Source organism: Aulostomus chinensis, chromosome 4 (genome assembly GCF_037954235.1).
Source record: "Aulostomus chinensis isolate RoL2024-O1b breed Wild chromosome 4, RoL_Achi_v1.0, whole genome shotgun sequence".
NCBI lineage: Eukaryota > Metazoa > Chordata > Actinopteri > Syngnathiformes > Aulostomidae > Aulostomus > Aulostomus chinensis.
In genome coordinates, this window is record NC_141323.1 from 22,371,086 (window position 1) to 22,396,205 (window position 25,120).

General features: G+C 42.4%; 1 long non-coding RNA gene, 8 other non-coding genes and 1 pseudogene across 9 annotated transcripts in view; 1 reads left to right on the forward strand and 9 right to left on the reverse strand.

The window, feature by feature from the left end:
• Positions 1-1,055: 1,055 nt before the first annotated feature.
• trnas-aga (transfer RNA serine (anticodon AGA)) lies at positions 1,056-1,137 on the reverse strand. Its single transcript has one exon. It is a non-coding gene; the product is annotated as a tRNA-Ser (tRNA).
• A 7,059-nt stretch (positions 1,138-8,196) lies between these two features.
• On the reverse strand, positions 8,197-8,278 carry trnas-uga (transfer RNA serine (anticodon UGA)). Its single transcript has one exon. It is a non-coding gene; the product is annotated as a tRNA-Ser (tRNA).
• Positions 8,279-21,258: 12,980 nt separating this feature from the next.
• trnaf-gaa (transfer RNA phenylalanine (anticodon GAA)) lies at positions 21,259-21,331 on the forward strand. Its single transcript has one exon. It is a non-coding gene; the product is annotated as a tRNA-Phe (tRNA).
• Positions 21,332-22,087: 756 nt separating this feature from the next.
• The window catches only part of LOC147263668 (uncharacterized), a 58,464-nt gene continuing 55,431 nt past the window's right edge, over positions 22,088-25,120 (reverse strand). The window contains exon 4 of the long non-coding RNA XR_015112637.1: positions 22,088-22,272. This is a non-coding gene — a long non-coding RNA (uncharacterized LOC147263668). The remainder of the gene's footprint in view (positions 22,273-25,120) is intronic.
• Positions 22,607-22,725, reverse strand: LOC147263669 (5S ribosomal RNA). The gene has a single exon (XR_015114885.1). It is a non-coding gene; the product is annotated as a 5S ribosomal RNA (ribosomal RNA).
• Positions 23,036-23,154, reverse strand: LOC147263670 (5S ribosomal RNA). The gene has a single exon (XR_015113750.1). It is a non-coding gene; the product is annotated as a 5S ribosomal RNA (ribosomal RNA).
• On the reverse strand, positions 23,464-23,582 carry LOC147263671 (5S ribosomal RNA). Its single transcript, XR_015115209.1, has one exon. It is a non-coding gene; the product is annotated as a 5S ribosomal RNA (ribosomal RNA).
• LOC147263672 (5S ribosomal RNA) lies at positions 23,892-24,010 on the reverse strand. Its single transcript, XR_015115302.1, has one exon. It is a non-coding gene; the product is annotated as a 5S ribosomal RNA (ribosomal RNA).
• On the reverse strand, positions 24,320-24,438 carry LOC147263673 (5S ribosomal RNA; annotated as a pseudogene).
• Positions 24,749-24,867, reverse strand: LOC147263674 (5S ribosomal RNA). The gene has a single exon (XR_015114511.1). It is a non-coding gene; the product is annotated as a 5S ribosomal RNA (ribosomal RNA).

A 25,120-nucleotide genomic window follows, 5' to 3' on the forward strand; every position in this document is an offset into this window, starting at 1 on the left:
TCAAGCCTCTGCAGATGATCCAGAATGCAGCAGCACGCCTGGTGCTTCCAGCCCAGCGCTGCTCCAAATCTCTAGCCAGACTCTTCTCTTCTGTTGTTCCCAAATGGTGGAACAAACTACCCAACTCTGTGCGTTCTGCTGAGTCCCTTTCTACTTTTAAGAGACAATTGAAGACTCAATTGTTCAGAGAGCACCGAGGCACTCGACCTGACTCTTCTCCTCTTTGTCCTGTGGGGTAGAATAAGTCAGAGGGTCCAAGACCCAGCACTTAGTGATTATGTAGCACTAACTGTGTTGTGTGATGTTGTATGTCTGTCAAAAAAAAGAAAAAAAAAAAGGGAGGGGGGGGCGACACTTCTTCTGCCACTAGATGGCGGTACTTGTGACCAAATCACAACTGAAGCACTTTTGCGCTTCCTATGGACTTTTCCTTAATTAAGTCTAAATTCTTGCTTGTGTTGTACGTCACTTTGGACAAAAGCGTCTGCTAAATGAAATTGTAGAATTGTAGAATTGTAGAACTTGGGTACAAAGTTGAAGAGGAGGGTTTTTGGAGGGGAGGGGATTTTTTTTCCAGTGTTGTAAATCAAAATAACTACAATGACATGATAGAATTTCTCAAAATGTCCTGACTAAGATGGATTCCAAACCAAATCAGCTGTCACAAGGGAAAGTCTGCATGTATACACACACACACACACACACACACACACACACACACACACACACACACACACACACACACACACACACACACACTGACATTCCCAGGGACTAAACCAAACCAATTCCTACTTAACCCTAAGCTCCACCTCAGTTCCAGATGAAACTGGTTGAACATGGAACCGTCCCACTTGGAACATTTCCATCACCTTCACCACCACTGGAGTATCAACAAAGATTTTGGTCAACACCAGAATGGTTGAGACAAGACAACATGCTACCAATTCTCTCTCTCTCCCTCATCATCAGCTGCTACAGCCCTTGAAAGAAAACCTTTGACACATGGACCTACAGTAGGAGCAGATGTTGTCTCCTCTGGAACAGCAGTTTAACGTTGTTGGCAGGACTCGAACCTGCGCGGGGAGACCCCAATGGATTTCTAGTCCATCACCTTAACCACTCGGCCACAACAACTACACTCCCATGAACATGAGTAGAGGATTGATATTCAACAATTTATCTTCATCGAAGCAGTAGATTTTTTTTATATTCTCACAAACACAAACTATTGTGTGTGTGTGTGTGTGTGTGTGTGTGTGTGTGTGTGTGTGTGTGTGTGTGTATGTTGTTTACCAGCAAGCTGAAAACTGTTGTGGTTTTTGACAATTCTATTGTTTCTGAATGAAAATCATGTGAAGGGACTTCCGGTGACGCCATGATGTAGAAGACACGAGGGAGAATTGCTCCAAGAGAAAACTAATGTAAAAATAGCTCTTTAACGTGATATTAGCAGCAGAAAGGGGTCGAGGACGCGGATAATCAGAGACTAAAGATAAGAGAAATAAAATGGACAAAAAAGGGAAGTCAGCTAAGAAAGAAAATGCGAATGATACAGGCGCCGGCGGAGCGCCGCACCGGGGATGGCGATGTCCGGAGACGAGGTATCGATGATATTAGTGGAGCTCCGTAAACTACGCCAAGAACATGCAGACGCGGTGACGGAAAACAAAGGAGCCTTAGCAAGACTAGAAGCTAAAATAGCTGAAATGGGGGAGAAAATGGCTCAGTTGGAGCAGCGGTCAGATGAGATGGAAGAGAGGATTAACGACACGGAAGGCCGGACGGCGAGGCTGGAAAGAATGGTCACTTTTCTACTACAACACGAGGCAAGGCTGTCCGCGAAATGCGAGGACTTGGAATCAAGGTCAAGAAGAAACAACATAAGAATACACGGAATCCCAGAGGGTGCTGAGAAAAACGACACCATAGGATTTGTGACTCATTTTATTCAGTCCTCAATGAACTTCCCTGATAAAATGGCGGTTCATTTCGAGAGAGCGCACCGATCACTGACTACGAAGCCGAGAGAAAACACGGCCCCCCCGCGAGCAATAATTGTTCGCTTCCTCAACTACAGGGTGAAAGAACGGCTGATTCAAGAAGCATGGAAGAAAAAGCTCACGTATGAGGGACGTAACGTCTACTTTAACCAGGATTACACAAATGAAGTACAAAAAAAGAGGAAACAAGTAAGGGAAGTCATAAAGAAACTGAAGGAGAAGAACGTGAAGGCACAATCTCCATATCCTGCACAGCTGAAAGTCTTTCTGGAAGACGGGACAAAGACGTTTGCCACATTAATGGATGCTGCACCCATGCTGAGGAATATGGGGATTCAGGTGGAGGAGGAGGACGAGACCGAGAGACTACAGAGAGTGATGGCGCAAGGCAGCTGGACCATAATGACGGGACAGAGGGGGAGAAGACAGCAGCCAAACATCACAGAGACGGATCTACGGGCCCTTATCAAGTGAAGTATTTCATACGAAGAGGATGCCCTGAAATATACATGATCAATAAAAGTGTCTGTTAAAAAGGACATACACGAAGACAAATGGAGCTGGTTAAGAGGTAATTTACTACTTATAAAAAAAATAAAAAAAAACAACAGACAAAATATTGTTTTGGTTCTATTTTGGAGCAAAATCACTGCTTTTGTGGAGCAAATGGCAACTTTACACAACATCCGAGAAGTTGCAAGTGCACATAGTGCGAACCACCAGAGGGCCTTCGTCACAATTCTCTGGTCAGGGGACAGTTGGGAGTCTTGTTTTTCTTGTTTTTCTTGTTATTGTGTATTAGTTCTTGAGGAGATGCAGACTTGTCTTTTTCGCTGTGCTACTTTTTGCACAGTTATATTAGTTAATAAGAGATGTAAAGTTACTGGGTTTCCACTTAAACAAATATGAGTAGGCTAAACCTTGTGTCATATAATGTCCATGGGTTGAATCACCCCATAAAGAGAAAGAAAATACTGAGTCAATTGAAAAAAATGCAATGTTCAATAGCTTTGACACAAGAAACACATCTGGATGACAACGAATGTAACAAACTGAAAAGGGAATGGGTAAACCAAGTATTTCATGCTTCTTTTGGAAAAAGAAGGGGAGTAGCCATATTAATAAATAAATCCCTGCAATTTCATACAGAGAAAGTGATAAAAGATCATCTGGGAAGATATATAATGATGGTTGGTTCCATAAGCGATATGACAATATCCATACTAAATGTTTATGCCCCAAATGAGGAAAATGCGGCATTCTTTAAAAATATAGCCAACGTAATTGCCAACAATGGGAAAGGGATGATAGTGATTGGGGGTGATTTTAACACAGTGCAGAATGGTAAGCTGGATAGATTGCCTCCAGAACAGGGACCAAGTGTCAAAAAAAATCGAAGGTACTAAATAATGTCATAAGAGAGCGAGGTCTTACTGATCCATGGAGAAGAAATAACCCTAGAGGGAAGGATTTGACTTTTTACTCAAACCCACACGGGAGTTATTCAAGGATAGATTTTTTCTGCGTTTCACAACAACATATGCATAAAGTGCTGGACTGTGGCAGAGACACCATAACTATAAGTGATCATGCTCCTATTACGCTAACGGTAGATATGGGTAATGAATCTTTTTTCAAATACTGGAGACTTAATGTATCTCTGTTATCAGATGAGAGTGTGGTCAAGGAACTAAAACAAAATTTAAAGGAATACTTTCAAACTAATGACAATGGGGAAGTTTCACCTTCAATTTTATGGGACGGGGGGAAGGCAGTTATTAGAGGGAAAATAATAGAGATATCTTCCAGAATGAGAAAGGCCCGATTAAAGCAACAAAATATGTTAGAGAATAAAATTAGAGAGTTGGAATTGGAACACAAAAGAACATCAAGTAACTCAACACTTATCGAACTGAAAAAAATCAAACAACGGCTCGATGAACTATTAACTTACAAAGCAGAGGGGGCTTTAAGGTTTACGAATCAGAGATATTATGAGATGGAGAATAGAGCCAGCAGATTATTAGCATTTCAACTTAGAAAAGCCCAGGCAAATAGGACGATAAATAAAATAAGACATCCTAACTCTAAAAAATATATGATAAAGCCAACGGAGATAGCAGCAGCGTTTGCAGAATATTATAAAAATCTATATGATGACCCTGACTCGCAATCACTAGAAAATAAAACACTGGCATTCCTCAAAAGATTGCACTTACCGTCATTATTAACAGAGGAGGCATCTGAAATGGTTAGGCCAATCTCAGTACAGGAAATAGCTAATACAATTAAGGTACTTAAAAATAATAAATCCCCTGGCACGGATGGGCTCTCGGGAGAATTTTATAAGTGTTTTGCGAAGGAGATTACACCAGCCCTTTTCAAAGGATTTAATTATGCCCTGACATCAGGTGACCCAGCAACATCTTGGTCAGAAGCCATTATCTCAGTCATACATAAAGAAGGAAAGGACCCAACCACATGTGAAGGATACAGGCCTGTCAGCTTGTTATGTAGTGATCTGAAGATATTGACTCATATTTTAGCACATAGGATACAGATATATATAACAAAATTAATCAAACCAGATCAGACAGGGTTCATCCCTGGTAGACAAGGAGCTAACAATATTAGGAGAACATTAAATCTTATATCATGTACTAAAAACAAAAGACAACCCGCTTTGATGCTCAGTTTAGATGCACAAAAGGCATTTGACCGGGTAAAATGGAGCTTTCTATATCGGACATTAGAAGTTTTTGGGTTTCATTCAACATTTATAGATTGGGTAAAATTGGTTTATAAAAACCCCAAATCACGGATTAGAGTTAACGGATGCTGTTCAGATTTCTTTCCCCTCAAAAGAGGGGTCAGACAAGGGGATTGTCTGAGTCCATTGCTGTTGGCATTAAGTACTGAACCATTAGCCGAATCAATAAGACAAAATAAGGATATTAAGGGAATAAGAGGTGAAGGGGGAGTGGAGCATAAAATATCTTTATTTGCTGACGATATATGAACATATCTAAGTGAACCCTCCTTAACTATACCAGCTTTATTGAACAATCTGAATGAATATGGAGAATCATCAGGTTATTTAACTAATGAATCTAAGTCAGTAGCAATGATGCTTTCAGGCAAATATCCAACTGAATTAGAGGGAAAGTTCAATTTCAAATGGACCACCACAGGGTTTAGATATCTTGGCATCATTATTACTCCCATTATATCACAGCTATTTAAAGAAAATTATGGAAAACTGATTACAGAAATAAAGAAGGATTTGGCCAGATGGGAGATATTGCCCCTGTCGATGGTGGGAAGAATCGAAACAGTGAGAATGAACATTGTACCCAGATTGTTGTTTCTGTTCGAGTCACTGCCAATTATGGTCTCTAGTTCAACTTTTAAGATGTTAGACAAAATCATATCTAAATTTGTTTGGCAAAATAAAAAAGCTAGAATCAAATACAAAATCCTTCTTTGCCCAAAAGAGAAGGGAGGGTTAAATTTACCTGGTCTAAAAAATTATTATTGGGCAGCACAACTTAGAGCGATTATTACGTGGATCACGAAGGAGACAGACACAATGTGGGTGGGAATGGAACAAAATTCCTGTCAGAAAACACCTTTGGAGGTACTCCCGTTTTTGAAAGAGAAGATGCAGAAAAAAGAGGGGCTGCGTAATGACTGGATTAGGGTAACAATAAAAGTATGGTCAATAGTGCGAAAAAAACTGAAAATATCGAACTCAATAAGTAGAATCACCAAAAAAGCAGGAAATCCAGACTTTTTACCATCTGTTATGGATGCAGGGTACAACAAATGGAGAAGTAAGGGGTTAATTTATATTGCACAAGTTTTCAATGGACAGTATATGAAGTCGTTTGAGCAACTTAAAAAAGAGTTTAACTTACCGAACCATGACTTCTACAAATTTCTACAATGAAGACACTACCTTCAGAAGCACAGAGAGTGGGAAAATATTTGTAGAACACCATCTAAGCTGGAGGAATTGCTGTTGTCGTATTTGGAGGGGGAGACTAAAAAGGGGTTAATATCAAAAATCTACAGAGTACTACAACATGAAAGTAAGGACAACAATTTGGATGTTAAGGAAAAATGGGAATTAGAAACAAATACGATTATACCAGATGAAAATTGGGAGGAAACATTCAGAGCAGGACACAAATTAACAAGCAGCCCAATGTGGAGGGAGTTTGACTGGAAGGTGAAGATGAGATATTTCAACACTCCATCTAAGACTTCAAAATATAGCAACACATCTGAACTGTGTTGGAGAGGATGTCAGTTAATAGGAGATTTTACGCACATATTCTGGGATTGCCCACAGCTGTTGAACTTCTGGGAGAATGGTCGGAAGGAGATTGGGCAAATTTTGGACATTAATTTTGCTTTGGACGCAGCAATGTTTATCCTTGGCATACCACCTGAGAATCTGACAGACAGAAACCTGATTGCTTTGTGGAGGATTTTGATTCTGATCGCTAAAAAGACAATAACAGCCTGCTTGCTAAAGCCAGAACCTCCAAACATATCACAATGGAGGAATAGAGTAAAAAATGTATACATCATGGAAAAAATCACAGCAAGGTTACAGCTGAAAACAGGACAGTTTGCTGAAAGATGGGCACCAGTGAAAACAGTATTGGAATTATAAACATCAACATTTTTTAAAATTTTTTTATTTATTTATTTTTTTTTCATGTGTGTCTTGGAATAAGTATCTGAACACTTGTCTGGAATATTTGTCTGCGCATCTCTGTCATGTTCTATCTGTGCTGTATGTATGTTAAATAAAAAATAAGTTCCAAAAAAAAAAAAGCCTCACAGTAATTCAATAATCTAGAAGTAGAAACCAGAGTCACTTGGGACAAAGATGGGATTCAAACCCATGCTTGCAGAGCACAATGGATTAGCAGTCCATCGCCTTAACCACTCGGCCACCTCGTCTGCTGACAGCAACCCTGAGCTTTTAAACACCTGAACTCTTTGGAGCCTATTTGTCAGAAATGGACCCAGCAGGAGCCACTGAACACAACTCTGACATAATCAGGCTTCTTCCCAGCAGCATCGTGCTACAGAAGGCAGAATACAGACCATCGACACATCATCAGAGTGAACACCAGCTGATGTTTACAAGTTTAATTCACCTCTTACTACAAAATGACATCCAAGCTCAGATTCTCTTGTCCTGATTGAACAAGTAAATGTTTAAGAAGATGAGAGTACCAGACTTTTTCATCCAAGGAAACAAGCATCCTATCACTGTCCTATGCAGAGTTTCTATGAAAAAAAGTGAGACAACCCCAAGATTTTCTTTTTCCTCTTGTTGGATTTTGCCACAGAGAATCAGAGCCAATCAAAAGCTTGTTGGACTTTAACGTTGGAGGACTGAACAAGTCATGACATCATCAGTTTTACCTTCACAGGTGCTTCATTTACTTTACTTTATATTTTACAGAGGTAGAACCTGAAATCAAAGCTGTCTGTCAAAAGAAGTGAAAGCTTCCCAGGCTGTGATGTTCTTGTCTACAAACTGTCTTGTATGGAGCTTCAATCTTTAATAAAAAGAATAAAAAGAGGATAACATTTGTTGTGATTTGGCGCTTTAAAAATAAAACTTACGACTTACATGGAAACTGTGGGGGGGGGGGGGGGTGGAGCCTCCATCAGGTATGTGTTTGATGTCTGAATTCTGTCTCTGATGTCTGAATTCTGTCTTTGATCTCTGGGTTCTGAGCATTGGTCTCCTGCTTCAGTCTTTGATCTCTGACTGATCCTAAACTAATCAAAGGATCACATCAGCATATTGGTCCAGTCTACAGATGGTGATTTTACCTATTTGAAGCCTTATTTTGTGTTTGATGGACATTTTTAAAATCACTAATGATTTTTTGACTGAACATCCTGGACACTGTGGTGCCTGATGAGGAGACAACTTGGGTACAAAGTTGAACAGGAGGGTTTTTGGAGAAGGGATATTTTTGCAGTGTTCCAAGTCAATAATAACTGTGGCAAAATGTCATCATTTTTCAAAATGTCCTCACGAAGATGGTTTGAAATTCTGTCTCTCCCTCATCCTCAGCTTCTACAGCCCTTTAAAGAAAACCTTTGACTCGTGGATCTAAAAAGATCAGATGTTGTCTCCTCCAGAACATCAACACTTTAACGTTGTTGGCAGGACTCCAACCTGAGCAGGGAGACCCCAATGGATTTCAAGTCCATCGCCTTCACCACTCGGCCACAACAACCACATTCACACACAAATTTGTAAAAGATTCACATTGACACAATTCTTTAAAATTATGTTACAAGCCCATTTGTGTGAGGTCCTATTTTCTCTTTTTCAGCATTCCTTTGTTTCCAGGTCTCTAATAAGTGCAGAATTACAAAGACAAGCAAGCTTGATCCATCCTGGGCAGGTGATAGGAGCCCATTGACCACTGGCCAGAGACCCTGGCACAGACGTTGGGGGTGGTGATAGAGAGCATTTCTACAATTATATTCTACATTTATAGAAGTCTACAATCCTACAATTTCATTGAGCAGACGCTTTTGTCCAAAGCCACTTGCATATGTTTTTGGTGAGTTTGGCTCCTGAGCTCAAGACAGTTGTGACTAATAAAGGACAGCTTCAAACGCAGCTGTGAAGCCTCATTGTCAGCTGGGAGGAACGACAGGTGTCTCCCTCTAGTGGCTCCTCACAGCAACACAAGCCTCATTTCATTCACATGCATCCACCACCTCACTACCAAAGGCCAGTTGGGCCTCCACAGACAGGTGAGTTTCAAGTGTTGGACAAAGGTCTTTAAGATGTTCTTATTAATTCTATAACATCTGAGATTAAAATCTATGGAATTACAACTAACAAGCAGTCAAACACCTGATCAGATGCTCCTTCATGAGGCTGAGAAGAATCAATCTAAACTGGGATGAAGAAAATGAATTGAGAAGAGAACCTACTGATTGGATGACATGGACCCACCTGATCCATGTTAGCCTTGTTGGAGCAGAAAGAGGTGGATCAGAGGAATCAGTGGATCAAGACTCAGGTGTCAGATGCAGAATGTCTTTTTTGACAATGGAGTCAGAGAAATCTTCCAATGTGAGAGAACGTGACAGACCATTTTATACCACAGACAGGCTGTGTGTGTGTGTGTGTGTGTGTGTGTGTGTGTGTGTGTGTGTGTGTGTGTGTGTGTGTGTGTGTCCTAACTGACTGGAAACTGGATAATAACCAGACTAACTTTTATTATTGACCAAGTCTGGGTGACTCACTTAATTCATAACTGAAGTGATTATTTAATTAATAAACAGAACATTTGTCCAAAAGTCATGATCAAATTCATGTAAAATCTGAGCAACGAGGGTTTGAAAATGTTCAAATGAGCCAAAACAATGTCCTGGGATCCAACCAGGGACCTTTAGATCCACACCAATCTTCCCTGACCTCATAGAAACTGGAACATTTCAACAAATAAATTCAAATTCAACTAAGCAGCAACTCTAGAACAGTCAGAGCACTTGCTAATTCCCCTGTTAGCTCCAGATCAGACAATGCAGGCTCACCTTCACGCTTGGTTGTACGACCGTCACCAGTTGAATCTTCTCTGGTTCAACAAACTCTGGGGACTCAAGACACAAGTCAGCACCGGTGCAGGTCCAGATCCAGATGTTAGCTGATGGGGACAATGGCTTAAGGGAGCTCCAGGTAGCTGGTTTGAACTGGTCCCTCATCTCTGTGAGGAGAAACCATCTGAGGTGGAGGGTGAAGATCTGCTTTGTCCTCCTGATCTCCCAGTAAAGCCAGTATCAGTAGCGGCTGGCTCATAGGGGGCGCTGGGGCGCCGCCCCACCAGCTGTGGAGAGGAAAATCCCTACATGTATTGATACATATATATGTGCATATGTTTACAATTTGTATCGTCAGTGTCAGCCTTACTTAATTGTGTGTGTCTACATGCAATATGGGTCATTTAAACAACATTTACGCCAACTGACTCATTCAATTAATAGTGAATTTACTCTGATAGACTGTATAATTTGTCTTTAGGGGCGCTCGTCAAAGCGCCCCAGACCTGCAATTAATTAGCCAATCCTGTATGGTTGCTAGGGAAAAATAATGAATAATTGGCCAATCAACATCGCCAAATTTAACGGCGTAGGGGCGCTGGAAAAGTCGCCCCTACGCCAACGTAAAATGCGTGAAGGTTTGGATTGCTAAAGCTAGCTGAGGAGCCCGCGATATTCTTTTTGCGTAGTGAGATTCCCAGATTTCCGAATCCCTACGAAAAAAATACCGCGAGAAGTGAGTGAGAGAGAAAATGGCGACAACAACGATCGAAGTTCAAGAGCAGCAGTTTCCACCGATTTCGGTGAGATCCCTTTTAAATTTCCCTTTTGCGAGGAGGACCATGGCGGAAAAAATCCGCGTTAAGGAGCTGGGACCGGACAAGCCTGAAATCAACATCCAGCAGTCCTACAACAGGACTTTTTGCCGGAGCTGGTTTCAGCGCAAGCCGTGGCTGACGGGTTGTGGAGCAGCCAACGCACTTTTTTGCTTCCCCTACATCCCTTTCAGGAGTGACCGGTGTGATTCAGCATGGACACAGACAGGAATCACTGACCTAAAGCACCTCTCCGAGCGGATTAAGAAACACGAAAGAGCGAAAATTCACATGGAAAACTGCGTGAAGCTAGCGGTTCTTGGGAAGATTAGCATAGCAACGCAGCTCGATGACAGTCACCGCATCGCTGTAAGGAAGCACAATGATGACGTAGATAAGAACCGTAACATCTTATCTAAGATAATTAACTGTTAAATTCCGTGGTGCTTTTGAACTGGCTCTGCGGGGACATGACGAAAGTGATTCCTCTGACAACGCTGGAATATTCAGAGGTCCAGTTGACTTGATGGCATCCATTGATCGGTACTTGAGGGAGCACCTTGAAAATGCAACCGTTTTTAAAGGCACCTCGAAGACAGTACAGAACGAGCTCCTGGACTGTATGCTGGCAGTTTTGAGAGAACAGATCCTGGATGAAGTTAAATCGGCAGACTTTTTAGCGATCCAGGCTGATGAAACTACTGACGTTTCAACACAGTGTCAGTTAGTCTTAGTTCTGAGATACATTGACGACCGCCACAATATTCAAGAGCGGTTCTTTGAATTTCTGAAACTGCCCAACACCTGTGCGGATGCAATAGCCAGTGCCTTATTGGAGAGGCTGCACAGCATCCTTTCTGAGGGACAAGAAAAGAAGCTGATTGCCCAGGCCTGTGATGGGGCAGCTGTGATGAGGGGTGCCAAAGGAGGAGTGCAGCGAAAGGTACAAGACATCTATCCAAACGCTCACTATGTTCACTGCTATGCCCATCAGTTAAACCTGATACTGCAGCAAGCAACCTCCCACATCCCTCAGATCAGTCACTTTTTTTCTGACATGGGGGGATTTGCTTCTCTTTTCTCTAAGTCAAGCAAGAGAACTGCAGTGCTTGATGAGAAGTTTGCGCACCGACTTCCAAGTGCATCATCAACACGTTGGAACTTCAACAGTCGTGTTAACACAGTTTATGAGCACAAGAAGGATCTGGTGAATTGCTTTCAGGCTATCTGGAACAGTGAAGGGTTTGATAGCCAGACAAAGAGAGAAGCTGGTGGCTATGTGAGAATGCTGGAAGATGAAACTTTTTGTTTTTTACTGGCCCTGTTCCACAAAATCATGCCACATGTGGACATCCTTTACAACCAGCTGCAGAAGAGAAACATTGATGCTGTCTACATGGCAGGAGTCACCCAGACATTCATTGACCACATGCAGGCTATCAGGTATGCTAAATTAATTAATTTGTAGCCTAACCTAAATTTCTCTGTATATGTAGACTTAAATGCTTATATATCATCTTATTTAAAGAATTGATTTATCTGTATAATATAACTGACAGTAATGACATCCACCTTTGGTTTTGTTAATGTATCCCTAACCAGTTTTTAGAACTTACTCATGAAACTTATGTGTTGGGTCAGGGAGGATGTGCCTACTCTGGCTGAGGATGAGGAGTTCAGGGGACCTGCTCAGGAGCCACCCGCAAAGAGACGCAGAACCTTGGGAGAAGACACACTGCACCATTTGGCACTGGAGGTAAGAACTTGCTTTTTAGTGTGATTTGAATCACATTATTAAATAAAATCAAAATAAGATGTTGGCCAAATGATACAGTGGTCCAGACTTAAATGTATATTGTTTTATGATGATGTGAATCATTACAGTATGTTTATTACATAATGTAGGCTAGCTCATCAGGTCAATGTATTAAGACAAGTGAAGATGCAATAATTCCTATTTTGTATAATTATATCATTGCATAGGTATGTGACACCATTGTGAGCCATGCCAAGGAGAGATTTAGTTTCACCAAGCATTTTGTCAGCGCCACACTCCTGCAAGGAGACCTGTTCCCACAGCACAGCCGAAAGTTCCCAGATTCAGCACTGAAAACCACAGTGGAAGCCTATCCCTCATTGGACAAGGCCAGACTTTAAACAGAGCTGTCTCTGATCTACGGGAACGAAGAGTTTCAGAGTTGCAGTGGTGCACTGGCTCTCTATCAGGTTTTGATGGAAAATAACCTTCAAGACACGTTCACTGAAACTGTAAGTCTGCTCAACATCCTCATCACCACACCAATGACAACGTCAGAATCTGAGAGGTGCTTCTCCACTTTGAAGAGGATAAAAACTTTTCTTACAAATACCATGGCACAAGATCGGCTCAACGCTCTGGCTATGCTCTCCACTGAGAAAAAACTGACACGAAACATTCCTGGTTTCAACACCAGGGTCATTGAGAAATTTGCCTCCCAGAAAGAGAGACGAGCAAAGTTCCTGTACAAATGACTGCTGAATTCGAACACACACCCAGAAAGACTGAAACAAATAGACAGAGAGACAGAGGGAGAGAGACAGGTAGACGAAGAGAGAAAGAGAGACGGACACAAAGAGAGAGAGACAGAGAGAGACAGACACACTAAGAGACAAACAAACAGAGATAGAGACACAGAGAAAAGGACACAAAGACGGAGACACAGAGAAGGAGACAGAGACAGACACAGATGAACAAAGAGAGAGACAGAGAGAGAGAGACACACACATTGTTGATTTGTATCGTATAGATTAAGCTCAAATCACCTTCTGTAAAGTTAACATCATTGTATAATATTTGATCTCATAAAATTGACTGTAGTTGTAAATTGTTGTTGTTTTTTTTGTCTTTGAAACTGTCGATTTTAAGAAGGAAAGTGAATACTATTTTAAAACATTTAATAATTGTCCGGCTGCTCTTTTTGAATGATTATACTAGACTAGGCACGGAAATGTTTTTGGCACACCAGCCCCACCAAGAATTTTTTTCACCAGCCGCCACTGGCTTCTGTCATTTAGTTTCCAGGAAATGTTGATGACACACTGGGATTTTTTGTTCTCCTGCTGTCACTGTCAAGTGCCAGCTTAACATGTGAGAGGTAGCAGGATCCATGCATGTGTTCATGTTTACAGCAGACAAGGAGGAAACCTTGGAGGATTTCAGGGACTTTAAGCAGTGGTTCACACTTCAGGTGTGAAAGCTTCTGAGTATAAAATTTTAAGTGAGCAAGCCAGGAGTTGAAGCTAGAATCTTCTGACAGTAGTCAGTCATGCTATCCATTGCACCACCAGCCCTGTGAAAACCTCTTCATGTTCATGTGTACTTGATTTTATAGACAATCCAAACGATCTGGTGGCATTTTCAGGGGACACAATGGTGCAGTGGTCAGCACTGTGGCCTCACAGCAAGAAGGTTCCAGATTCGAGCCCCAGCTGTGTGGAGTCTGCATGTTCTCCCTGTGTCTGTGTGGGTTCTCTCTGGTACTCCAGCTTCCTCCCACAGTCCAAAGACATCAAGAGGGGACGAGGCTGATTGATACTCTAAATTGACCGTAGGTGTGGCTGTGAGTGTGAATGGTTGTCTGCCTGTATGTGTTGGCCCTGTGATGGACTGGTGACATGTCCAGGATGAACCCCGCCTCTTGTCCGAAGGCTGCTTGGATAGGCTCCACCCCCACACACAAACCTTGACATATAATCAGTGGAGAAAAGGAAATTTATCTACACTCATGACTTCATCTGTTTTGAGGACTGAACTGGATATAAACTCTGAGAATTCAGAGTAAGGACCAGGAGGGTGGGACACAATAATAGATAGGAGGAAATGTGGAGTCTGGGTTCTTTTCTAGAATGTGAAGGCAATGACAGTCCTGCCAAGTGACATCACTGACATGAATGGATGACTTCAGTCACATGACTGGATGACTTCAGTCACATGAATGGATGACTTCAGTCACATGAATGGATGACTTCAGTCACATGACTGGATGACTTCAGTCACATGACTGGATGACAGTGTAGATGCCAATGTAGAGGTTGGGGAAATAGTCTCTGAGAATCCAGCTTGAACCAACGCCCTCCTTGTTCTTCAAAAACCCAAACAGCGACCATCAGTCTCCCTCCAATCCTGTACTTGGGTTCAATGTTGCTGTTCCATTTTGCAGCAGTAGGTGTCGCTGTGATCCCAGGTTCAGTTCAAGAGTCCCAACTCCAGCTCATGTTGGTGACCTCAGTGGCAGGGTAAAATGGCGCTTCAGTGGATCATGTGCATCAACTCATGTCTGTCCTCACTGCTCCACAGGTCTGTCAAATGTTCTGTAAAATAGTTTGACCCAGCAGAGATGCTAGATTAGGAGTTGATGGGAGTTGTTGCAGATACCAGTGTCCAAAGTCCAGCTTGAACCCAGTTTGTGCACTTATTTGTCAAGCTAGCAGAGATTCTTTTCACTGCCAAGCTAAAGTGACTTCTGTCAACAAAGGTAAACATACAAAAGGATATTTCTACTGTCAGTTCAAGATTTTTATCAAACTCCTTTTTCATAGCTTCAACCTTCCTCTTGTGTTAGCTTTCTGTTCCCATCTCTGATGTTAACAGGTCAGTTTTGACCCTCGTCTTCAACCAGCTGTCAAATAAACTAAAAACAATTTTCTATCATCCAAGTTGTTTCCCATCTCCCGGTTACCTTGTTAGGCTTCCTTATCCATGGAAATATTGATTGGAATATTTTGTTGTGGGCCTCTGGACCTTTTTTTAGTCAGTAAACCCTCGATTTCAGTTAAAAAAATGATCAAATGAACCTCCAGAAAATCATAGAAATAAACAAAATGTTGTTGTGTTTCCTGACCATTACTGAGGGGTGTTAGAACACATCTCTGACATGGATTGGTTTGATTTATTATTCATTTTAATATTATTAACTATTGTAACATCCATGGTGTTATGGGTCAGTTTCGACCCTCATATATTTACTTCAACAAAAAGGCAAAAAATTCTCTTTTTTTTCAGCAATAGAACTTTAATACAAACACAAAATGAAAAGCAGAAATGGAGTGACTGCAGGAACAGGAGCTCCATGGAGCTCAAAGGAGTGATCACTCTCAACTTTGAGCAGTCCTGTTCAGAGTTTTCCAACAGGGCTTTGAGAGACCAAGAGTTCCCCAGAGCTGCAAGGAGGAACAAGAAGGAGACTTGGAAAAAGAAGGGAGGGAAACCTGCTGATGTGTTATGAACTTAAGTCACATAAAGTTCTCCATTTATTGAGTTTGTATTTTAAAACTTAAATGTGCAGTTCAGTGTTGAACAATAAAGAATGTGTTTATTGGTGATAAAGCATTTCAAGCATTAAGTAGGAGGAATTGCTTTCTTGATCACCCCTTGACTAAAAACACCTACAAAATAAAACACACCACTGCTGTGGGCACCCACCTCATGGGAGTCAGGCCCCTGGTGGTCATGGCCCCCAGGAGCCGTGGTGGGCGTCCCTGATTTTCATTTCTAAAAGGTGGCAACCTGACAGCAAACAAACCCATCCTCTGAACCAGGAGTCTCAGTTGAGGCTGCATCTGAAACCAAAGACTGTGTATGAATAACTGTCAACCCACATTCTTTGTCTGGACTAAAAGTTAATTAGTTAACAGTTGGCTAAGCTACCTGTGGTCAACTACTGATTTAAAAAAGGTCCAGAGGCCCACAACAAAATTTTCAAATCATCCAGTCATGTGACTGAAGTCATCCAGTCACGTGACTGAAGCCATCCATTCATGTGACTGAAGTCATCCATTCATGTGACTGAAGTCATCCATTCATGTCAGTGATGTCACTTGGCAGGACTGTCATTGCCGTCACATTCTAGAAAAGAATCCAGACTCCACATGTGGCTCCCATGATAACTGATGGACCTCTGGTTGGAGGCTGGACGATGATGTTCTGACTTGAAGGAAAACTCCTTGTCCAAATTCCATTGTGTTCAAATTTAAAGTCCCACAATAAGAAGTAGCTGAATCTGACAGGTGAAGGTTTGGAACTACAAGATGGTTGATGTTTTCTTGACTTGATGCTCTGACTGTCAGGGTAGATGACAGCTTCTTTCTGCTGCTGCATCTGAGTGGCTATGATTGGAGGTTTTACCTCCCAAGTTTGTCTGGTTCCAGGGGAAATTTGAAAATTCCAGTCCCCAACCTTGGCTGTTCTGAAACTCTTCTCCTGAATCACTCCTGAGCTGCAGCAAGAAAAAATACCAGTGCCCAACCAGATCAACTTCATGGCTGCTAACAGCCTCAGACACTTGATTTCCATCAATCTGGAGCCAAGAAGGCCCTCACCTGTGGTTCTCCTCCAGGAGGGTCCAGGTTCTGCCATTGTGGCTCCTTGTGCCACTGCCAGAGAGTCTCAGCTGCACACTGCAACATTTCAAGAGGAGATTTACATTCCTTCAAATGTCCTGACATCTTCTTCCAATGGTTCTGTTCCATATTTATATTTTAAAATCAATCACACAATGAAAGCTGCCACAGCTGGTTTAAGAGAGAGAACACACTAAGAGATTTGAAACCAGTAAAATATGCTTTTCTGTGTGCAAACTAGTGAGGGGCATGGAAGGATATTTTACCACCAATACAGAACCCAAACTTTAGTCATGTGATGAGATGGCGACTGTGAAGAGTGATTATGAAGTTAATGGACAAAATGTGAATTGAAAGAAAATACATTAAAAAATACTAAATAAACAAATAAATAAAAGAAGGAGCACAAATGACATTTTTCTGCACAAATTTACTGGTATTAGACTGCATTTTTGGTTCATGAGTAGATGAAAGAGTATCACATATATATTATATACATGTGATACATGCACGTGGCTTTGGACGAAAGCTGAAAGAAATTGTAGAATTATTTAAATGTACCAAGTGGACTGTTTCAGGTTTCTTGAAGATGCTTCAGCTCTCATCCAAGAGGCGTCTTCAGTTTTCTTCACTGATGGGAGGATTTATAGCTCTGTGGGGGCGGGACCTTCTACAGAGGTGATTGACACATGTGAGCTCTGGGTGTCTGAGTTGTTTTGGTCAGGTTGTGAAAGGGAAGTTGACTCAACTGGTATCTGTGTCAGTTAAAAGCCTCACAGTAATTCCATAATGTTGGAGTAGAAACCAGAGTCGCTCACAATGAGGATGGGATTCAAACCCACGCGTGCAGAGCACAATGGATTAGCAGTCCATCGCCTTAACCACTCGGCCACCTTGTCTGCTGACAGCAACCCTGAGCTTTTAAACACCTGAACTCTTTGGAGCCTATTTGTCAGAAATGGACCCAGCAGGAGCCACTGAACACAACTCTGACATAATCAGGCTTCTTCCCAGCAGCATCGTGCTACAGAAGGCAGAATACAGACCATCGACACATCATCAGAGTGAACACCAGCTGATGTTTACAAGTTTAATTCACCTTTTACTACAAAATGACATCCAAGCTCAGATTCTCTTGTCCTGATTGAACAAGTAAATGTTTAAGAAGATGAGAGTACCAGACTTTTTCATCCAAGGAAACAAGCATCCTATCACTGTCCTATGCAGAGTTTCTTTAAAAAAAAAAAGTGAGACAACCTCAAGATTTTCTGTTTCCTCTTGTTGGATTTTGCCACAGAGAATCAGAGACAATCAAAAGCTTGTTGGACTTTAACGTTGGAGGACTGAACAAGTCATGACATCATCAGTTTTACCTTCACAGGTGCTTCATTTACTTTACTTTCAATTTTACAGAGGTAGAACCTGAAATCAAAGCTGTCCATCAAAAGAAGTGAAAGCTTCCCAGGCTGTGATGTTCTTGTCTACAAACTGTCTTGTATGGAGCTTCAATCTTTAATAAAAAGAATAAAAAGAAGATAACACTTGTTGTGATTTGGCGCTTTAAAAATAAAACTTACGACTTACATGGAAACTGTCTGGGGGGGGTGGAGCCTCCATCAGGTATGTGTTTGATGTCTGAATTCTTTCTCTGATGTCTGAATTCTGTCTTTGATCTCTGGGTTCTGAGCATTGATCTCCTGCTTCAGTCTTTGATCTCTGACTGATCCTAAACTAATCAAAGGATCACATCAGCATATTGGTCCAGTCTACAGATGGTGATTTTACCTATTTGAAGCCTTATTTTGTGTTTGATGGACATTTTTAAAATCATTAATGACTTTTTGACTGAACATCCTGGACACTGTGGTGCCTGATGAGGAGACAACTTGGGTACAAAGTTGAAGAGGAGGGTTTTTGGAGAGGGGATATTTTTGCAGTGTTCCAAGTCAATAATAACTGTGGCAAATATCATCATTTTTCAAAATGTCCTCACGAAGATGGTTTGAAATTCTGTCTCTCCCTCATCCTCAGCTGCTGCAGCACTTTAAAGAAAACCTTTGACTCGTGGATCTAAAAAGATCAGATGTTGTCTCCTCCAGAACATCAACACTTTAACGTTGTTGGCAGGACTCCAACCTGAGCAGGGAGACCCCAATGGATTTCTAGTCCATCGCCTTCACCACTCGGCCACAACAACCACATTCACACACACATTTGTAAAAGATTCACATTGACACAACTCTTTAAAATTGTGTCACAAGCCCATTTGTGTGAGGTCCTATTTTCTCTTTTTCCGCATTCCTTTGTTTCCAGGTCTCTAATAAGTGCAGAATTACAAAGACAAGCAAGCTGGATCCATCCTGGGCAGGTGATAGGAGCCATTGACCACTGGCCAGAGACCCTGGCACAGACTTTGGGGAGTGGTGAGAGAGAGCATTTCTACAATTATATTATACATTTATAGAATTCTACAATCCTACAATTTCATTGAGCAGACGCTTTTGTCCAAAGCCACTTGCATATTTTTTCGGTGAGTTTGGCTCCTGAGCTCAAGACAGTTGTGACTCATAAAGGACAGCTTCAAATGCAGCTGTGAAGCCTCATTGTCAGCTGGGAGGAACGACAGGTGTCTCCCTCTAGTGGCTCCTCACAGCAACACGAGCCTCATTTCATTCACATGCATCCACCACCTCACGACCAAAGGCCAGTTGGGCCTCCACAGACAGGTGAGTTTCAAGTGTTGGACAAAGGTCTTTAAGATGTTCTTATTAATTCTATAACATCTGAGATTAAAATCTATGGAATTACAACCAACAAGCAGTCAAACACCTGATCAGATGCTCCTTCATGAGGCTGAGAAGAATCAATCTAAACTGGGATGAAGAAAATTAATTGAGAAGAGAAACCTACTGATTGGATGACATGGACCCACCTGATCCATGTCAGCCTTGTTGGAGCAGAAAGAGGTGGATCAGAGGAATCAGTGGATCAAGACTCAGGTGTCAGATGAAGAATCTCTTTATTCACAATTGAGTCAGAGAAATCTTCCAACGTGAACGTGACAGACCATTTTATACCAAAGACAGGCTGTGTGTGTGTGTGTGTGTGTGTGTGTGTGTGTGTGTGTGCGTGTGTCCCTACTGACTGGAAACTGAATAATAACCAGACTTATTTTTGTTATTGACCAAGTCTGGGTGACTCACTAAATTCATAACTGAAGTGATTATTTAATTAATAAACAAGACATTTGTCCAAAAGTCATGATCAAATTCATGTAAAATCTGAGCAACGAGGGTTTGAAAATGTTCAAATGAGCCAAAACAATGTCCTGGGATCCAACCAGGGACCTTTAGATCCACACCAATCTTCCCTGACCTCATAGAAACTGGAACATTTCAACAAATAAATTCAAATTCAACTAAGCAGCAACTCTAGAACAGTCAGAGCACTTGCTAATTCCCCTGTTAGCTCCAGATCAGACAATGCAGGCTCACCTTCACGCTTGGTTGTACGACCGTCACCAGTTGAAGCTTCTCTGGTTCAACAAACTCTGGGGACTCAAGACACAAATCAGCACCGGTGCAGGTCCAGATCCAGATGTTAGCTGATGGGGACAATGGCTTAAGGGAGCTCCAGGTAGCTGGTTTGAACTGGTCCCTCATCTCTGTGAGTAGAAACCATCTGAGGTGGAGGGTGAAGATCTGCTTTGACCTCCTGATCTCCCAGTAAAGCCAGTATAGATGTTGAGCTTGGAGGAGTTGATGGCCTCCTTCATCTTCTTGTTGGAGATGTTTGCTAAACTCAGCACCACCACAGATCAGAGGAAAGTCCACTTGTCAGCTGGACACTGGAGTTTCTAGTGACCTGCAGGATCTTAGTTGTGGTGGCAGCAGGCCTGTTCTAAGAGCTTTGCTCACATTCATGATCAGGCTTCATAATGGTTCTGGACCACTGTGTGATAGGAGCTGATCCTGGAGCAGCAGAAGACAAATATAGAGAAGAAAAGACAAAAGACAGAGAGAAATGAGGGAGAGAATGACAAAAAGATGGGAACAAGATGAGGGTGAAAGACAAGCAGAGAGAAAGACAGGGGGACAGGGGGATGGAAGACAGACACACAACCAACAACAGCAACAGCAGCAATAATAGTTTTGATATTGTCCTGTTATTGATGTTTTCATGTGAAAGTGGCATATTTAAGATAAAAGACACTGTTAGAACAGAAAGATCCATAAAACCCACCAACCAGAGGTGTGTCTGGTACAGATGTGGAATTATTGGCTCACACAATGTTGAGGCAACTGGGAAGAAGACAAACAAAAGAGGCTTGTTTGATTCAGACATTCATCAAAAATGGTCCTGTCGAACTGTTCAATGTGTCATGACTTCAGAAGCTCAAATCCTCTCTAAGTTCTAGTGAGAGTGGAAGAGATTATAAAATGAGAGAAGCAGGGCCCTCCCTCAGAGCTGAAATAGCTCAGTTGGGAGAGCGTTAGACTGAAGATCTAAAGGTCCCTGGTCCGATCCCAGGTTTCAGCAGAGGAACAGCATTGACTTTACTTTCCAGTGGAGGAACTGCAGACATGAAGGAAACGAACATCTTGTCCTGTGCATTCTTATGACATTCAAGACATTTTTGGAGCCTCTTGTTGGATTTTGCCACAGAGAATCAGAACCAATCAAAAGCATGGTGGACTAGAACATGGAGGATTGAACAAGTCAAGAAAGCAGCAGTTTGACCTTCACAGGTGTTTCTTTTCCTGTCTAAATGCTGAAGGAAGAGCCTGAGTAGCTCAGACGGTAGAGCATCAGACTTTTAATCTGAGGGTCCAGGGTTAAAGTCCCTGTTCAGGTGCTATGCTGGTGTTCCAGTGTTTAACAACATGGTACTGGATGAAGTTCATTGTTGAACAAACTGTTATCATCAGAAGTAGAAGTGTTCTCGTCTTGCCACTGTGAGACTGTAGCTGCAGGTCAAATGTGAGATAAAAGTGACTAATAATAATTTCATGTGGCATGCAATTAACGAAAGACCACAAATGACACTGGTCAAGTTAATTTTATTTATATTGCACCAAATAACAACAAAACTTATCTCATGACACTTTACAGGTAGAGCAGGTCCAGTACCAAACTGCTTCAATGAATCTACACCCAACAATTCTCCATCAGCAAGCACATCCTGCAAAAGCGGCGACAAAAACCTTCCTTTTAACAGGCAGGAACATCGAGCAGATCCAGGCTCAATGGGGACGGCCTTCTGCTTTGACCGATTGGGGGGAAAGAGAACAGGAACAAAACAGATAATGGAGGAAGACGGATATGTAGAAGGAAAGAGAGGGACAGAGATAAAGAGAGAGAGAGACTGATGGAAAGACGGTGATGTGAGTAGGTGGAGCTACGGGTGGCAGCTTGAGCCTCTTCAGCTCTGCAGCCTCCTCCAGCAGCACCCAGATCTGGAATGAGAGGAGCCAAAAAGGCTCCAGAGAAGGAGACAAGTTAGTAATACCTATGAGTATAATTAATGTATGACACATATAGGAGGAGAGAGAGGAGTAGAGAGAAGCCCAGTACACTGCATCTGCCATCTTTCTACTTCAAATTAAATAGGTGTCCTGTCAATAAAAGAAAAGAAAGTTGATGTCATCGAGAGAAAAGTACTGCATCTGCCATCTGTCTACTTCAAATTAACCACTGCATGAAATTCCATTCCAAAGCTGCAGAGGGCGCTTCAAGAAAAGGTGTGTGAGGGAAGCTCGCTCATGCTGGTCCCCAAAGACTCAAAGCGGCCCTTTCCTCACAATGAAAAAAAAAAGCTTACAGCACCTGGTATTCCCAGGCGGTCTTCCATCCAAGTACTAACCAGGCCCGACCCTGCTAAGCTTCCGAGATCAGACGAGATCGGACGTGTTCAGAGTGGTATGGCCGTAAGCCCTTGACTCTCAGACACATGGGCTCTATATCCATTTCACTCACTTTACAACCTCAAAAAAAATGTGATGTGCAACAGCCTCACGGTCTTTTTACACACCAAATAGTTGTCCTGTCAATACAAAGAAAAGAATGTTGATGTCATCTAGAGAAAAGTACTGCATCTGCAATCTGTCTACTTAAAATTACACACTGCATGACATTCCATTCGAAAGCTGTGGAGGGCGCTTCAAGAAAAGGTGTGTGAGGGAAGCTCGCTCATGCTGGTCCCCAAACACTCAAAGCTGCCCTTTCCTCACAATGAAAAAAAAAAGCTTACAGCACCTGGTATTCCCAGGCGGTCTTCCATCCAAGTACTAACCAGGCCCGACCCTGCTAAGCTTCCGAGATCAGACGAGATCGGGCGTGTTCAGAGTGGTATGGCCGTAAGCCCTTGACTCTCACACACATGGGCTCTATATCCATTTCACACAATTTACAACCTCAGAAAAAAAGTGATGCGCAACAGCCTCAGGGTCTTTTCACACGCCAAATCGGTGTCCTGTCAATAAAAGAAAAGAATGTTGATGTCATCTAGAGAAAAGTACTGCATCTGCCATCTGTCTACTTCAAATTAACCACTGCATGACATTCCATTCCAAAGCTGCGGAGGGCGCTTCAAGAAAAGGTGTGTGAGGGAATCTCGCTCATGCTGGTCCCCAAACACTCAAAGCTGCCCTTTCCTCACAATGAAACAAAAAAGCTTACAGCACCTGGTATTCCCAGGCGGTCTCCCAGCCAAGTACTAACCAGGCCCAACCCTGCTTAGCTTCCGAGATCAGACGAGATCGGGCGTGTTCAGAGTGGTATGGCCGTAAGCTCTTGACTCTCACACACATGGGCTCTATATCCATTTCACTCACTTTGCAACCTCAGAAAAAAAGTGAAGCGCAAAAGCCTCAGGGTCTTTTCACACGCCAAATAGGTGTCCTGTCAATAAAAGAAAAAAATATTGATGTCATCTAGAGAAAAGTACTGCATCTGCCATCTATCTCCTTCAAATTACACACTGCATGACATACCATTCGAAAGCTGTGGAGGGCACTTCAAGAAAAGGTGTGTGAGGGAAGCTCGCTAATGCTGGTCCCCAAAGACTCAAAGCTGCCCTTTCCTCACAAAGAAATAAAAAAGCTTACAGCACCTGGTATTCCCAGGCTGTCTTCCATCCAAGTACTAACCAGGCCCGACCCTGCTTAGCTTCCGAGATCAGACGAGATCGGGCGTGTTCAGAGTAGTATGGCCATAAGCCTTTGACTCTGACACACATGGGCTCTATATCCATTTCACACAATTTACAACCTCAGAAAAAAAGTGATGTGCAACAGCCTCAGGGTCTTTTCACACGCCAAATCGGTGTCATGTCAATAAAAGAAAAGAATGTTGATGTCATCGAGAGAAAAGTACTGCATCTGCCATCTGTCTTCTTCAAATTAACCACTGCATGAAATTCCATTCCAAAGCTGCAGAGGGCGCTTCAAGAAAAGGTGTGTGAGGGAAGCTCGCTCATGCTGGTCCCCAAAGACTCAAAGCGGCCCTTTCCTCACAATGAAACAAAAAAGCTTACAGCCCCTGGTATTCCCAGGCGGTCTTCCATCCAAGTACTAACCAGGCCCGAACCTGCTAAGCTTCCGAGATCAGATGAGATCGGGCGTGTTCAGAGTGGTATGGCCGTAAGCCCTTGACTCTCACACACATGGGCTCTATATCCATTTCACTCACTTTACAACCTCAAAAAAAATGTGATGTGCAACAGCCTCACGGTCTTTTTACACACCAAATAGTTGTCCTGTCAATACAAAGAAAAAAATGTTGATGTCATCTAGAGAAAAGTACTGCATCTGCAATCTGTCTACTTCAAATTACACACTGCATGACATTCCATTCGAAAGCTGTGGAGGGCACTTCAAGAAAAGGTGTGTGAGGGAAGCTCGCTCATGCTGGTCCCCAAAGACTCAAAGCTGCCCTTTCCTCACAAAGAAATAAAAAAGCTTACAGCACCAGGTATTCCCAGGCGGTCTTCCATCCAAGTACTAACCAGGCCCGACCCTGCTTGGCTTCCGAGATCAGACGAGATCGGGCGTGTTCAGAGTAGTATGGCCATAAGCCTTTGACTCTGACACACATGGGCTCTATATCCATTTCACACAATTTACAACCTCAGAAAAAAAGTGATGCGCAACAGCCTCAGGGTCTTTTCACACGCCAAATCGGTGTCCTGTCAATAAAAGAAAAGAATGTTGATGTCATCTATAGAAAAGTACTGCATCTGCCATCTGTCTACTTCAAATTAACCACTGCATGACATTCCATTCCAAAGCTGTGGTGGGCGCTTCAAGAAAAGGTGTGTGAGGGAAGCTC